This window comes from Equus asinus, chromosome 15, assembly GCF_041296235.1.
Source record: "Equus asinus isolate D_3611 breed Donkey chromosome 15, EquAss-T2T_v2, whole genome shotgun sequence".
NCBI classification, from domain to species: domain Eukaryota; kingdom Metazoa; phylum Chordata; class Mammalia; order Perissodactyla; family Equidae; genus Equus; species Equus asinus.
In genome coordinates, this window is record NC_091804.1 from 17,010,105 (window position 1) to 17,026,114 (window position 16,010).

A 16,010-nucleotide genomic window follows, 5' to 3' on the forward strand; every position below is an offset into this window, starting at 1 on the left:
CTGCCTTCATATCCTCTGAATGCACACTTCTCCAATTGGAGACAGGTGTCCACTTGCAATCTTTCCTCCATCTGTTTGACGTAGAGTAGGTGTGAGGGGTGCTTTTGGCAGATGGGAGGGTCATCAGAGTCTCTAGTTTCTCTGACTGTCACATCTCAAAGACATTGATGTGAGCAGGGTGCCCTTTCCTTTATTTGATCCTTGGTGATATATTTCTTTCTTTCCCTCTTTTTTTCTTATTCTTATCCTTTAAAAAAAAACCTTATTGCTCTGTTTCACTCTTCTATTTCACTTTAGACTAAGTATATTGACTATTTATTTACTGGGGGCTATTGCACATGCGTTCTGTAGCTTGGTTTAAAAGCAGATGCCACCATGAAAGAATAGCCTTATAATCCCCAAAAGCCTCAGAACCTCACTGACAATAAACGACTTCCCCAAGACCACTAGACATTATGTTGAAGGTAGGATGCATCCCACTTTCTCAGTTGTGGTAGCTAGAGAAATTATGTTGATAAACCGGTGAGAATACCAGAAGCAGACAATAGCATAAGTGATAACCATGTTTATTGAGCACTTACAATGTGTCAGTGATGCTTCTAAACACTGAGCATAAATGAACTCATTTGATCCACACAACACTCTAAAGTATATACTTTTATTATCCCCATTTTATAGAGGGAAAATAAAAAGCACAGAGAGGTAATCTGTCCAGAGCCACCCAGCTCCAAGTAGTAGAAACAGGATTTAAATCTCCCAGGTCCAATCCCAGAAAAGGGGGTCTTAACCCTCACCTTATGCTGCCTAAACCCCAGTCCAAGTCACAGGAAACTTTCTATACTGCACATGTGGCTTCAAAAGGAGTTTGATTGTCCTAGGAAGGCTGACACAGCTTTCCAATTAAGTCAACCTCATCAACTCCATCCATTCATTCAGATACTCCATGTACAATGCTCATGATGCCTGGGTTTATTCAAGTTCTTGCAGAATTGACTGGATGATTTAATTCATACTGGCCCATCCTTAATCAATAAAAACAACTGATAGCCTCTTTAACATTTTTGTCTGCACGTTTAGGAGTTGCCATAATAATGTAGCAGTGAACTGTTCTGTCGCAGCAGGCCGTCTTTTGTCTGCTTACACCTTGGTGAAAAAGAAAAGGACAGATTTGGCAGCCAGCCACATAACAAGAATTAACCTTGGCCAAGAAGGAGCAACAGATGAACCAGCCTCATCCTTCCAACATTTGCCCGTCTGCATGTGGAATTCCTGTCTTAGACCATGGCACAGAAGGAAATGCTCCACTTTTACAATTTTTCTCTATGTACCAATCAAATTGTTCCCTCAGGACACATCATAAAGAAATGTCATTGAATACCCTAATTGTGGGATTCACCAGAGCTATTTTTTAAAAAGCACATTGGTCACAAACTCAGATTTTAATCAAAAACAGAATTCTGGTGAGTTGAGTGGTTTTTTCAATATTTTTCAGCTTAAATTTTTTGATAGTCAGTGGCCCCATAAATTGAACCTGTATTCAAAGATTTGAGCTAAATTAGTTCAGCATTTTACAGTTAAGTTAAAATAGAAAACCTGCATTTTTCTCTGAGGGCACACGCGCGCGCACACACACACACACACCCCCCAACATCACCTTACCAAAATACTTTTTTTCTTTCTCTCCACTGAGTATTACTCAAAAGTATCTGAAAGTTTAAAATTCAAAGTTGGCAGTTGTATAATCCTCCCAGGGGAGGAAATTCAGGAGAATTTGAAGAAAATTGGCTTAGCAATGTGTTTTGAATATAGGCAACAGAACATTTTCTATTTGGGTACAACTACATCAATGAAACTTGAGTCAGTGGAAGTCTTGTCCGATGCCATTTAGAAAGCTGTCAGAGCTAAGGGAGGCGTTAGAAGAATACCAGTTGGAACAGAGAACTGCCTTACGGAAAGACTCTATTTCCTTCCATTTCCTGCTGTAGATAAATGAGGACCAAATATAGGAAACCATAGGGTCATTTCAGCAAGTAAAAACCAACCCACTATTCTGGGTATCATATACTGTGGTTATTGCTGCTGAAACTTTGCTCACTGGGATGGCTTCAAAGCATGGCTGCAAATCTTTGACGCTTTGACACTCCCGTCACACTCCCGAATCTGAGTGGGCTTGTCACTGCTTCAACCAAGAGAGTACAGAGGAAGCTACACTAGGTGACTTCTGAGGCCAAATCATAAAAGGCCAGGTAGCTTCTACCCTGTTCACTGAAACACTCACTTCTGGAGCCCTGAGGTGCCAGGCAATAACTCTGACTACCCTGAGGTTGCCATATTGGAGAGGATGGCATAACTTACTGGTTAAGAACACAGATTCTAGAACCAGACTGTGTGGGTTCAAATCCTGGCTCTACCAGCTATATAGCCTTTCATCAGTTACTTAATATCTCTGTGTCTCAGTTTCCCCATTTATAAAATAGGGAGAAATAATAATCTAGTGCATATCACCAGTTGTCTTCCCTGTGCCTTATACAGCTGTTTAACATGCAACAACATCAAATGTGTTAATAGTTTAGAACAGTGCTAGCGAATAACAGACACTATGGAAGTATTTGTTAAATAAAACATGCATGTCCTTTCAGATGTGTCTTGCAGGTTTAGAAGCAGACTGCACACAATGCAATTCAAAAGCAAATCATTCTGCATTTTGGATCTCAGAGAACAGGTCCTCACGGCAGGCAGCACAGCAAGCGAAAAGGTTGTTTAAAGCTCTGATGAACTTGAGCAATTCAGACCAAAGAAAATGCTAGTGTCTAAAAAGCAGGGATGCTTCTGCAAAACCTCTTTTGATTGCATTTCGCTTCCTACATTCCGGGCTGATGTTTGCTGTGTTTACATCATTGAACCAGGCACTTCCTTACTCATGTCCTTGCACTGAGTAAGATACTTGAACTTATAAAATTTACAAGTCTAAAATAGTTACCAGCATGTACTCCCCCACTCCACAGCTTGCCTCACCCTGTGAGGGATTAGGTTATAAAAATGAATGAAATCATCACTTCTGTTTACTGGATAATCCCAAAGCTAAAATAAAAAAAGCAAAGGAGACAGAAAAAAACATTTAAGGAAAAATGAAGACATATGGGTACAGAGAGACGTCACTAGATATCTTGCAGGGTAAATTACTGGCAAACACATCACAGCCTGATCGTCTGTGGTTTTTCTTCATTCATTTTTTAAATGAAAATAAATTAAAAAGGAGGTAAAATTTGCTCATCAAAGTCCACTTAAAATATAAAGTCAATTAGCTAATGCAAATAAATAAATATACATGTTTTCAGAAATACCTAACATGCTAGTCATTTGCCAGTCTGCAATACTTCCCACGTACTGTCTGGAAACTACAATTCCCAGGCTCTCTTGCACCTTGACTTCTTGGTAGATTCAGTCAAAGGGAGGCTCTGATGGAAGACTGGGGGATGGGAGATGGGAGAAGCTAGGATATTTCTTCCCTGCTCTCTCTCCTTCAGACTGCATCTCTGGTGATGGCTATAGTCTCTATGATTTCAACTTTCACTGGGAAGACCTTGTCATGGTTGTAGCTTCCAATAGATGCACCCAGATTCTGGTCCTGGCAACATTTCCTTCTGCTAACTTTAAGGGTGGTATCTGCTTCTTGCTACTATGAATCTCTGGATTGCTTCACCATCCCCTGTAGAGTTTCTTATCTCCTCATCTCTGTCATCAAGTCCCTCTGTTAAATCCCTTCTGTTTGAGACACCTAGAGTGATTCCAGTTTTCCAGACTGGACCCTCATAAAGACCCATAAGCAGTTTGTTTGTTTCCGATCTAAAAAGTACAAGAGGAGTATTATCTTATTGACCTGATTTTTCGTAGACAACCTATACCAGTTACCTATATTAAAAATGTTATGACACTCATACTAATTTTTATTTTCTCTTAGGCTAACTTAGTTATGTTTGTGATATACATAGGAGTAATTCTAGTTGCTGACATGAGAGTTGAGTTGCGCAAGAGAATTATCTATTCAGATGCAATCAAATCCTTTTTAATTCACCTTCCTACGGACTCCTCATTGCACATTCTCTGTTTTTGTCATACCAGCTATGCAGTATGTCAAACTTATGAATGGCATATGATGCATAAAAACTCGTTACCCATTTGAAAAAGCTACTCTCACTACCATGATTTGGCAGGTAATAAATCTTTAACACTGATGTTTCTTTTCCTCAAGTAATATTTTTATTAACCTCAGGACCACCAAGACCTGGTAGGAATCCTTTCCCATAAACCAGTTTATCCACTTGCATGGTATCAATTTACAGGCCTGGATATAGAATTTGGGTGCCAGGCTCCACCGGGAAATGCCGCTGCACCCTCAGGGCTCAGAGCGTCAGTAGAGAAGCTGGGATCTGCAGTTAGAGCTGACTGTTTGCACGGAGGCTTTATTGCAGCTGCAGACTTAGCACATATGAAAAGGTTTTCTGTGCTCAGTTTCTGGATGAGGCAGATTGCATCACCAGGAATTCCTGTCCTCTAACACATAGTGACCAACACGCCTTAATAAGCATTTGCCTTTTTATTTTCAGGTCAATAACGTCATGCTTTCTGTTCATTATGGAATTATTTTTTTAAATCTTTTTTTTTAAACTAGAGGGAAAGACATAAAATAATAATTCCAGTGCTGTGGCTCTGGTATGCCCTGTGCACCAGTGGTCAGCCAGTGTAACTCAATGATGGGCAATGCTCAGGTTTAAACAAGGCAGGGTTTCCAAGGCACAGCATCTGGCAAGACGGGTTGTTGTCAGGGGAAGGAGCTTGTGTATCCTTCCATGAGGTAGATGCTCTTGGAGGGGGTGGGAAATTGGCCCCATGCTGTCAAATACAGCATCCTCTTAGCAAAGGAGTCAAGGGTTCAAAGTTAATGCACTTTGGTTGGAAACACTGACAGCAGAGCCTGAGGGAAGCAGATGCAGCAAACAGGATGCAGACCATCTCAGAAAGCCAGAGGATGTGAGTGTAGCCAGCAGGCCAACGCCAGAACAATAACAGCCTCAATCAGACAGTGCCAAGGTAGAAGGAGGGGAGATAGAGACAGCAGACTAGCTCACAGGCTATAAGTGAGGTGGGCCAAGAGGGAGCTAAGCTCAGGGGAAGGCTGCTTCTGGAATATCGTTCTCCCCCGACCCCAACCTAACTTCAGAGTTATCCTGTTTCCTTAAGGCACTCAGACACCAGAAGGTTGGGAAATGTCCCTTCCAGGAGCAGGAGCCACAGGGCTGCTCTGAAATGCCTTAAAGTACTGAAGGTTGTCTTCTGGTGTATCCAGTTCTTCATGCAGATCTCTTATTGGAGAAGCCTTTATCTGTACAATGAAAAACAATAATTTAGGTGGGTTTTCTCAGCCGGCCAATGGATTGTGCGATTTTCCTTAGTGTTTAGTACACGTTATGTTGTTCTCAATGAATCTAGATGAGTGCTTACAAATCAGCAATCAACTCACACTACTAGTAAAGAGGCACCTGGGAAATGCTTAGAGATCACAGGAGCCAGAGGTTTTCCATCGCTGTGCCAAGATGACTGAGAATCAAAGATAAGTTAAGAGTTTTGTGAACTGGCAATACAATTATAGAGATTTTTTCACACTCTAATAGCAAAATGCACAAGAAGGGAGTTAAGTCATCTAAACAGAGACTGGATGTCAAAAAAGGGCATTCCTGGGTAACTATCAGTGTGTGCGTATGTGTCTGGGGGTGTGTAAGAGTGGAAGTGTCTGTGCGTAGGGGTGATGAGGAAGAGGTGAGCCTGAGGGGTAGGAAGAAGGTGATTAGGAGCCAAGATTGCCCCAGAAAGTACTTAAGTACCTTCTTAGTGGCTTCTAGAACATTCTACAGTTTCTGTACTTTTATCATTGTAGAAGGACATCAGAGGAGCCATCTCTCTTCTCCTTATTCCATGTAAAACTCTGCCCAGTGGCCTTTCATTCATGGACTCGTTGAATCTAGCAGCTGCTAACTTGCAGTTAGTAGGTGATATCTAGCTTAAAAGATATTAGATTTGGCCTATGAAGTACTTTTTAACTTTTGCAAATTTGTTGCCAGTATCTAAACTTTTGAAAATCTCCCATAAAAACCCAGAATTTTGGCTTTTTGAAAGAGAGAGAAAGTTTGACAACACCAGGTTTTCATTTCCACATAGCATCAATGTGCTGGGCCCAAACAGTGGAGTATTCCTCTAAACAGAATACATGGTTCCCAGTTTTACACAGAGGCCACTACTCCCCATTGTCTCCTTGGCTTCTGTTGCCATTTATCATCACACTCACAACATTGTTTTTCTTAATAAAGAATAAAATAAAGGTAAAATATGTTTTGTATGAATATCTCTACCAAATGTAGGAAACGGAGATAGACGTAGAGCATCTATGCACGCCAAGAGATGTTTCCTTACACCTGTTTTACTTCAGTCATGTACGTTACCTGCATGGCTGCTGATGGCATTTGAGTTTGAAAGCCTGAATTAGACTTATGTATAATAGAAGGGTACAAACGACAGTGAGCTTGACAGTGGTCAATCTGTGGTACAAACATGATCACTTAGGAGAGCATCATTACTTCTGTCCTTGTTCTATAGACAGTACGTGGATATAGACATCAAAAATCTATGAGATGACTGGGCTCAAGAATCTATCTGCTCAGATCATTAGGATTTATTTGAACCATCAACCCTCCTCCTGAATTTTTGTAAGAAATTATTCCTGGAAATAGCTCTTAAAGGCTAAATGATACTATCCTTACTGAACTGTGTGAATGACAACAGAATTTTGTAATAAACAGTGAGTTGAGGAAAGAGTCAATGACCTCAGAATCTAACAGGTTTATAGAGACCCAGGTGAGAGAAGAAGCTGTTCCTGTCAGTCAAGACTTCTCAGCATATGGGGGCACGTGCTGCCTCAGTAGATGAGATTGTGTTTAAGTGGCTTTCCCAGAGCTATAAAATGTCTCTTTTTGAAAACAGATGGAAACCTTGTACTGGGGAACTCTGAGAACTTTAATACATTTCAGGTCCTGCAGATTTTTTTTAATAGACTACAGAAGTAGTTCAAAGGGGAGGAGAACGCTATTAGAATGGACAATTAAAGACCCCTAAAATATGAAACACACACATGCACAGACAAAGGCAATGACATCTACCAAAAGAAACATTTTCATAGAGAGGGAAAGTAAAGCAAAGGCAAGCACTGCATAAGACCAATACAAATCAATCAGGTAACAAGGGACCTTTCTCCCTGGGTAGTTTGGGGGACTACAAAATCATAGGATAATAGGCATTCTGCCAATCTCAGGTCTAAGCATTTTTTTCAATGCATTACATCAAATTTAAAGCATAATGAAGCCCAAGAACCAAACACACCTGTTCACACTGAGATCTTTCCCCCACTCTTGACAATTACATTTTTGAATAATTTCTTAGTCTGGATCTTCTACAGAAAAGAGAGGCCAAGAGGTGGATTCAACAGACTTAACATAAGCTTGAAAATTCAAATGCTGGTTCGTTATTCTCCGTTTGTTTCCACCAGCTGCTTCCTACCCTCTGAATTCATATTCCTCTTGGCTCTATCTTGCTTTGTGTCCCATAAGGTGATGTCTATGGCTGGAATCATCCCATTCCTTGTGTCCTCTGGCTTCTGGGCAGAATGGCAGAAGGCTCGCGGGCAGGAGAGAGATGCAGAGGCTGCTATTTATTTCCCCACACTCTCCCGGCTGGGCCTCACGTTTGAGGGTGGGTCCTACACCTATGGTGCAGTTCCCCTGGGGCTGCCCTTCTTGGTGTTACTGCTTCCTTCCCTTGCACCTTCAGAACCCAGGTGGTAAGGTTCCTTCCTGTTGGTGAATCCTGGGTATCTCAATATCCCTTATCTGTTCCCTTAACTATCCAGCTATCTTTACTCTCTCTGTAATCAAACCTTCTGTACGGCCTACCTGCTCTTGCTGGGACCCTGACAGGTGTAATTTCATTTGCTAGAAGTCCTGGACAACTTCCTAAGTGTTTGTGGCTTTATGATCAACAATAATGATCATTCTGATAATAGTTGACAATAGTTCAAGTTAGTTGAGAACTTTCTGTGGGCCAGGCAGTGTATTTTATATGCACTGTCCCATTTAAGCCTCACATTGACCCAAGAGGTAAGATACTATTTTTATCATCTCTATTTGCATATAGGAAAATTGAAGCTAAGAGAGAATAAATGATTTGTTTATGGTTCCACAGCAACTAAGGGACTGACCTGAGGCTCAAACTCAGGTTTCTCTGAAGCTGTCATAGAAAGACAAAGTGGACAAAAGAGTTGTCCTGAAATCTCTGAGAGGCTGCTATGAAGGAAGATTTGGACTTTTCCTATGTAAGGTCAAAGGGCAGAATGACCCCCAAAGGGTAGAAGGACTGGTGTGCTGATGAATGTTTAACAATCGGCTCTCAGTGCAGAGGGCAGGGAGAGAAGGCCTGATTTGCAGCTTTTGGAAATTTCTGTGGTGCAAACACACCCACCATAGCTGATTTCATTTCTGGAGGTAACCAGAAGCTCAATGAGCTGTCGTGGACCTCATAGAGGGAATTCCTGAACTTGATAGGCCCTGAGTTAACCTCTTAGGTCATGTCTAACTCTCACATTGATAGATTTGTGTCAAGGTTATGGGATTCTACATGGGAGGGCAGGAAGAAAGAGTTCAGGATTTGGAGCTACACAAACCCAGGATTCTTATCCCAACTTCAAAGAGCTGGGTTGACCTTGAATAAGATATTAAACTACTCTGAGCCTTTGTTTTCTCATCTGTGTAGAATGGAGATAATAATACCTCTTCCTCTCAGTACATGATTAAATGACAGAGCCTTGGAAAAGCCATCAAATGCATTTTTCATGTCTCTCCCTCTTAACATTCATTCCTCGCCGATTGGGGTAAAGAGCAAACATCTACTATATGGCAATTACTTTATAAACAATCTTGTTACAGGATTAACATCCAAGATTCCTACTTCATGGTTTGACCTTTGGTATTGAAAAATGTATATAATACATTGAGCTGAATTATAATGTAGGTCTGCTAAAATTGGCTGAAAATTAAAAAAAGAGAGAGAAAAAAAGGAAGTCTCCCAGAACCTTGACCGCTAAATCTAACTAAGGGCTGCGGAACCTTTTCGAGATACTCCTATCAGAAGTCCAGCCAGCTGGAATGTGTTTGTAACCCTGCCGCCAGTGTACCATTATCAGAGGAAATAAACGAATAACCTGCCAAATTGGTTTTGGACACATCAACCCACATGGGCACACCACAGTAATGTTCAAGAAGAAGAAAAATAGAGGCCACCATTCCAAGCCCTGAGTCACTTTAAGGGGCAAAGTCAGTACGTGACCTCAGAGCATGCCTGTCCATTGAAAATGGCTGCAGAAAACCTCCAGGTAAGAGCAAGAAAGCCCTAAGACAAATCCCTTCCCTTATTCACTCTTCTCAGAGCCCTTCTGGAAGCAGAAATTTCTGAACTTTAATCACAACTTAAGAGCCAACAGGGATGCCCCTTGCATCATCTGCACTCAAGGTACCTCCCTTGGTCATAGTGGGCTAAACAGATAGAGAGACGGAGATTACACAGAAGGCTGTGGATTAGCTTTGCCTCAAAGAAGAGTTTGCTGTCAAGGGAGCTAGTTAGGCTTCAAAAAAGACATTATTCTTAATCTTATTTCAAAAAAGCTATTTTTTTTTAAAAAGTTATTAAATGTACTTCAAAAGTCACCACCTAATTTAGGATACTGCTTGATTTCAGAGAGGCTGATGAGGAACGACTGGCCAATCCTAGACCAAATTAAAGGTCTACAAAGCTGTTTGAGCTTTATCTTCTTACAAGACGAAGAGATTGAGACTGCTCCGAAGAAGAAGGGCATGGAGAAAGGAATGGGCTTTTTCAGCACCTACAATGTGCCAGGCACTTTGCTATGTTCTTGTTGAGTCTTCACTACAAGTCTATTCTTCTTTTCCTGTATATGTGGAAATTGAGGCTCAGAATCATAAAGTAACTTCTTAAGATTACAAACAACCATATTGGTAGGTACGAGATTCAAATCCAGCTCTAACTTCATTTCATTTCAATCCAGCTCTTTTTTTTTTTTTTTTTTTTACCACATTACTCAATTTCCTGCCCTATTTAACTTCTTGAGTCTTGAGTGGTATTAATCAGTATCAGGCAACTAGGCTAAAGCTCTTGGACATCAGAACGATTGGGCAAAAAGTTCAAAGTCCAGTCCAATCAGGGCATAGCCCATGTCCATCTGAACTCAGCCCTGTGAGTTTGTGTGGGTACACATGGCCTGCTGAGCTGGACTCTGTTCTCAAGGGACTCTGCCTCCAGTTGACAAGACAGAATAACACAGAGAAATACTTAGAGCATAACACTACCCAGTAGCTACACAGGTGTACATGGGGTGGCTCCATATATAAGTTCAACAAGAGCTCAACAAAAGGAAAAGTCCATGTGGGTGGGTAGAGGAGGAGATGTGGGAACATCAGTATAGAAAACACAGGCTTTGTAGAGGGAAGACTTGATGGTCAGGTTGGCTCTTGTTAGGTTAAAGGATGATTAAAAATCAAAGCACAGAAATGAAAATGAATGGGTGTGGGACATGCAAAGTAAAATCACACTGTAATAGCACTACATACCCCCCAGAAGAGCTAAAATAAACACTGAAAATATCAAGTACTGACAAGGATGTGGAGCAACAGGAACTCTCATGCATTGCTAGCGGGAGTATCAATTGGTTACAGCCACTTTGGAAATCTGACAATTTATACTAAGATTAATCACAAGCACACCCAAATACAGCAATTCCTCTCTTCAGAATAAGTCCAGCAAAGATGTGGACATATATTCACCAAAAGATATGCAGTAGAATGTTCACAGTAGCACTCTTCATAATAGCCCTACTGGAAATTGCCCTAATACCTAGCAGTAGAATGGATATATAATTTTTAGTGCACTCACATCATGGAATATCAATGGCAAAGAGACTGGACAATCTACAACACAATATTGAGTGAAAGAAACCAGACACACAAAAATATATTCTATATGATTCTATTTATAGGAATTTTTAAAAATATTAAACTCCCTATGGCATTAGAATTGAAGAGAGTGGTTACCCTTGGGGAGACAGTGACTGGAAGCAGGTGTAAGGGGGGCTTCTAGTGTGCTATTGATGTTTCATTTCACAATCTGGATGCTTCCTACATAGGTGTGTTCAGTTTGTGAAAATTCACCAAACTCTATAATTATGATAACTGCAATCCTATGTAGATGATATGTCAATAAAAGGTTAAAAATATTAATACGTGTGTAGGTGACAATCCAGACTAGAATGGATTGTGCTCTAATTCCTATCATTGTCTAGATGCTCTTGTTAACTGGGAAGGGAGGCTAGCCTTGAAGAAAGATGTTCGTCATCTTTGTAGTCCCCACAGTCATGATGTTGCTCCTGGTGAGTTACTGAAAATCTAGCAATACAACCAGATAAGTGTGTATATGTTTCTACAAGAAGAAAAGTCACTTCCTCTTCTACTCCCCCTACCTTCTTCCTCCCACATTTTGAGTCCCCAATCAGCCTCCCACTGAGTATTCCTTAACCTCCTAAATCAATACATCTTGATCTAAACCTAATAGGAAGGAATGTTTGCTTTTGTATCTAGGTTCAAAGTACAGGCTACAGTAGTTGGCTTTAAGTTTATGTTATAGGCTTAATTTTCTTGCTCAAAACGGAATGAGGAATACATTAAGACTGGGAAAGGGAAAAAAAACATGATTGATGAACTGGCTTATATGACTACAGTTCTTTTAACAACAAAAATATTTGGTACGTTCCCTTATTATTGAGATCAAGCAATAGGCCTGGATCTAAATGACACAAAAATGGTTTGAATTAGAGTCAAATAATTGCCATTCTGAGTGAATATAAACTTTTTTGAGGGGGGTGGGGAATGGGAATAAAAAATAACTAATAAACTCTGAAGCAAAGCTCACTTCTGAGACTTAAGCTTCAAAGCTTTTAAAAAAGAGGCTTTTTTTCCCCCTTAAGAGAGAGAGAGTGAGATGCACGCAGCAGGAGGAGTGGTTTTCCCAAGCTGATTTTTTCTTACGGGGTGACCCGGCCTGGGTCGGAATGTTACCATGTGATCAGCGCAGACCATGGCAGCAACACAGGCTCAGCACAGAAGTCAGGACTTTCTGCAGCATCATTAAAATAATTGGGAGAGAAAAAAAATGTTAAGCTCCACAAGCTTGAATCACAAGCCTCTTGGAAAGGTTAATAAGCTTGCTGCTCTGCACCCTCCTCCCCTCTCTTCAATGCCTTGCCTCCCCCACCCTTCCCACTTGCAGTGACAGACTGGTTATCAGTTGGGAAAGGAAGATTCAGAATAAAGCCTTTGTTTTCAATAGCTGAATGGCTCCCATTCCACCACTGATGTTGCAGCGTTCTTGTTTATGACTACGCCATGGAGAGGAGATCCAAAAGGAAATCTGTTTTTGTTCTCATGACTGGCAGACTCCTGGGGTCTAAAAGGAAGTCAGGGCTGCAGTACGAAGGTGTATTTGACAAGAGGAAAGGAGAGGAACTGGGTGAGTGGGGTGGAGGCAATACACAGACTGAGGTTGGACTCTATTAATGAGAGGCAAGCAGCATAGATCCAGCAACGGGGGACAAGAACCTCCTTTAACTAGAGAAGCAGAAGCAATTGTAGTACAACTCACAGAGAAAGTGTTGAAAGTAAACTCAACTGCTGTGGGTGGTATGCCAGCTGGAGGAGGGAAGCAACTGGATAACTGGATTTGTGTCAGGAAAAAGAGAGACAGAACAGAGAAAGAGAGAGAGAGACAGGGAAAGGGAGAATAGCAAGGGATTGCTCTTTCTTCTTCCTCACTCCGATCTGGTCCTGGAATACTCTGCAGTCAAAGGTAGATAGCCTTTGGCAGCATACTCTGGCCTAGGCTACCATTATCCCCTCTCTTCCACCAAAGCCCTAAGCTTGAGACTGGGGTCAAGGTATGGTTAGTAACAAGGGAACAGTTCCCCGTTCCTCTTCATCATCAATGAGCTTAAGTAAGTATAGTTGGTGCCAATGCCAGTTACTAACAGAGGCCAAGAAGGAAGTGTGCCTTCCCCAGAGAGACAATGGGTTTTCCAATTTTGTTGAAACTGGTTGATTTTGGTGAGCAGAGCCCCTAAAGGAAAGAAAGAGAGACTTAGTCCTTAAGAAAGCTATTTCAGAGACCATGTTCAGGGGAGCAACAGGTCCACAAAGGAAATTCTTACTTTCCTATGTTAAATGAAAGCTCTCCTTAATGAGTGAGAATCGAAATGTTGACAACTGTTTGGAGTTGGAGCTCATCTTTCACAAAGGCCATGCTCCCTGACAGTTACAGTTGACTTCTTCCTGAACTCAGCCTTCTCAGCTAAGCATAGTATCAAGGAAGCCATCACAGGGAGGCACATTTGGACCTCTCCAACCGAAGTGTTTGCTCAGTTGATTAGCCTCTTATGCTTTGCTCCATTCCACATCCTAATCTCAATGACCACATGCCATCATCCCCTTTTGGGGGCAATTATTCTCTTCCAATCCTGCAGAATGACAGTCTTTGTTAACTGATATAAAAACAACCCCAAAATATTAATCCTTGAATGTTTATTTCTCATTCACAGGAAGCCTTCCAGGTGATCAGTCAGTGACCCAGGCTCTTTCCACCTTGTGGCTCTGCCCTTATTTGGGGTCTTGGAGTCCTCCTCGTTTAAGTACTGAATGGGAAGATAGCCCATTTAGTAGAAAAGGCACCAGTGTGTTACCCCCTTTGGAAGTGATACACATAATCTCTACTGTATTCCATTGGGGAAACTTAGTCACATGGCCCAACCTAGACACAAGAGGGACTGGGAAATGTGGCCCCTCTCTAGGAAGGGACCTTCCAGTCTAACAGCAGCTTTGCTCTAAAACCATGACTCTTTGGTAGACAACTAGCCATGCTTCCTAGAGGAAGTTATGTTATGTATGACTTCCCATCAGCCATGGCTGATTGAACCAGAGGTATGCACTTGCCCTGATCACAGACTAGTCACAGGCACCAGTTGTGGCCCATTGCAAAAATATATGCCCCAACTGGCAGAATGACTTCTAGCTGAGTCAATAGATGACGTATTTGAGGAATTTGAACTGCCAAATATGGAAAGCAGAGAGTCAAGTGGAGAAACAGACAAGCAAAAAGAAATGGACTCCCAATCATGGAAGAGTACAGGGAGAGATATCTACAAAGTCCTACTGATAAACACTTTTCCAGTTCTAGCATTCACAAGACTGCCTGTTGTTGAAGTCACATAATCAAACATTTTTTTGACTATTGATTTCTTTTTTACCTTATTATTACTACTTCCCTAGTCAATGTTTTAAACAGAAAATAATAGTATTTTTGGTAAATTGGTTCACTGTTCTCAATTCCCATGTCCTTCCTGTTTCAGAACTATATGTTTACACTCTTTGCCATGTAACTTTCTATTTCACCTCCCTAGAGTTGAGCTCGATTTCCGTGTCCATTGATGGTGGAGTGACCATGTGACTAACTTTAATCAATGAAACAGTGGATGACTGTGTGCCAGGTCTCAGAAAAGGCTGTTTCACTCACCCCCTTCCACTCCTGTGATCTCAATGAGAAAAGCACTACCCATGTAGCAACAGCCCCATCAGCCTGAGCCCTAAAATATGACACGTGGAGTAGATTTGAACCAAATCCAAAGCTTGAGCCAAGCCTAGTCAACCCACAGCCCAAAGGAAAACAGTCCCAGCTGACCCAGAGACCCATGAGTAAGAGACAAATGCTGTTGTAAGCCCCTGAGATTTGGAGTGGTTTGTTATGCAGCTTTATTGTGGCAAGAGATGATTAATACAGTGCTGAAAAGCAAATGTTTTTGCTACTTAACTCAACTGTATACATCTGCACTTTGTGAGCAACTACTATGAACGTTTCATATACCATATTATTATTTTTGATCCCACGTAAATAAATAATCCTTGCTTTAGCCCAAAGAGCAACCTCTATCTCTATGGCTAGCAAAATTGAGGTTCTTATCACAGATGAGGAAAAAAGTCACTGCTTACCACTAACAAAACGGATTCGTTTTTTTCAGACCAACAACCACATTTATTAAAGTTTAAAGATTTAAGACTTGTCCAAGGACTTTTCATACAGGTCATGCACTCATCAATTATGTATTGCAAAAGAGGGGTCACCATTTCTCTTTTGTCTCACTAACTAGACTTGATTTCTCAGTCCTGGCCAAGACCAAAGATCTCTTTGCTCAATTCTCTATCTGGTTTCTAGGTAAACAAGAGAAACAATTCAACAGTTGTAAAAGAATGACACCATCATTTCCTCAGATGCCTCTCATTCTCTGAGCGTCAGTCACAACTTCTGTTTGTGACACACAAGGAACATGGCACTAGAAAGAATGCTGAAGGGAGTAGGAGGATGGGCGGTATGTTGATGGTATTTACGTTAAAAGGACTTGCAATTCCTGAAGCAAATTATAAATGTGTTTCCATTGTTTAAGCATTAAACTAGAAGACAGTGTTCGAGTCCTTTATTTCTGTGTCACGGTAAAAATATGATTACACAGATGAGGAATCTTTGGGTTAGAAGTGTGCTGAGATGTATTTTGATCCAGGTACGTCCTCAAAATGAAATGCTCAGGTCTCTATTCAATTTAATCAGTTACTACAGAACTCCACCTGACATTTTAGCTGAACATTTTGCCAAGACCAGAAATGGCAAATACATAATGTCGGAGCTGACACTCCACTGCCCATCCCCTTCCCCACTCAGTACAAAAGCACCCACCATGGCAGACATTACTAATCAACTCCTGGCCCTCTTTCCTGCTAAGCCTGAAAGTGGCATCAGGTTCC

At 41.2% G+C, this 16,010-nt stretch overlaps 1 long non-coding RNA gene across 1 annotated transcript in view; it reads right to left on the reverse strand.

Annotated features, from left to right (window-relative positions):
- Positions 1-594: 594 nt before the first annotated feature.
- The window catches only part of LOC123277371 (uncharacterized), a 261,288-nt gene continuing 245,872 nt past the window's right edge, over positions 595-16,010 (reverse strand). Inside the window, exon 11 of the long non-coding RNA XR_011494568.1 lies at positions 595-5,383. This is a non-coding gene — a long non-coding RNA (uncharacterized lncRNA). The remainder of the gene's footprint in view (positions 5,384-16,010) is intronic.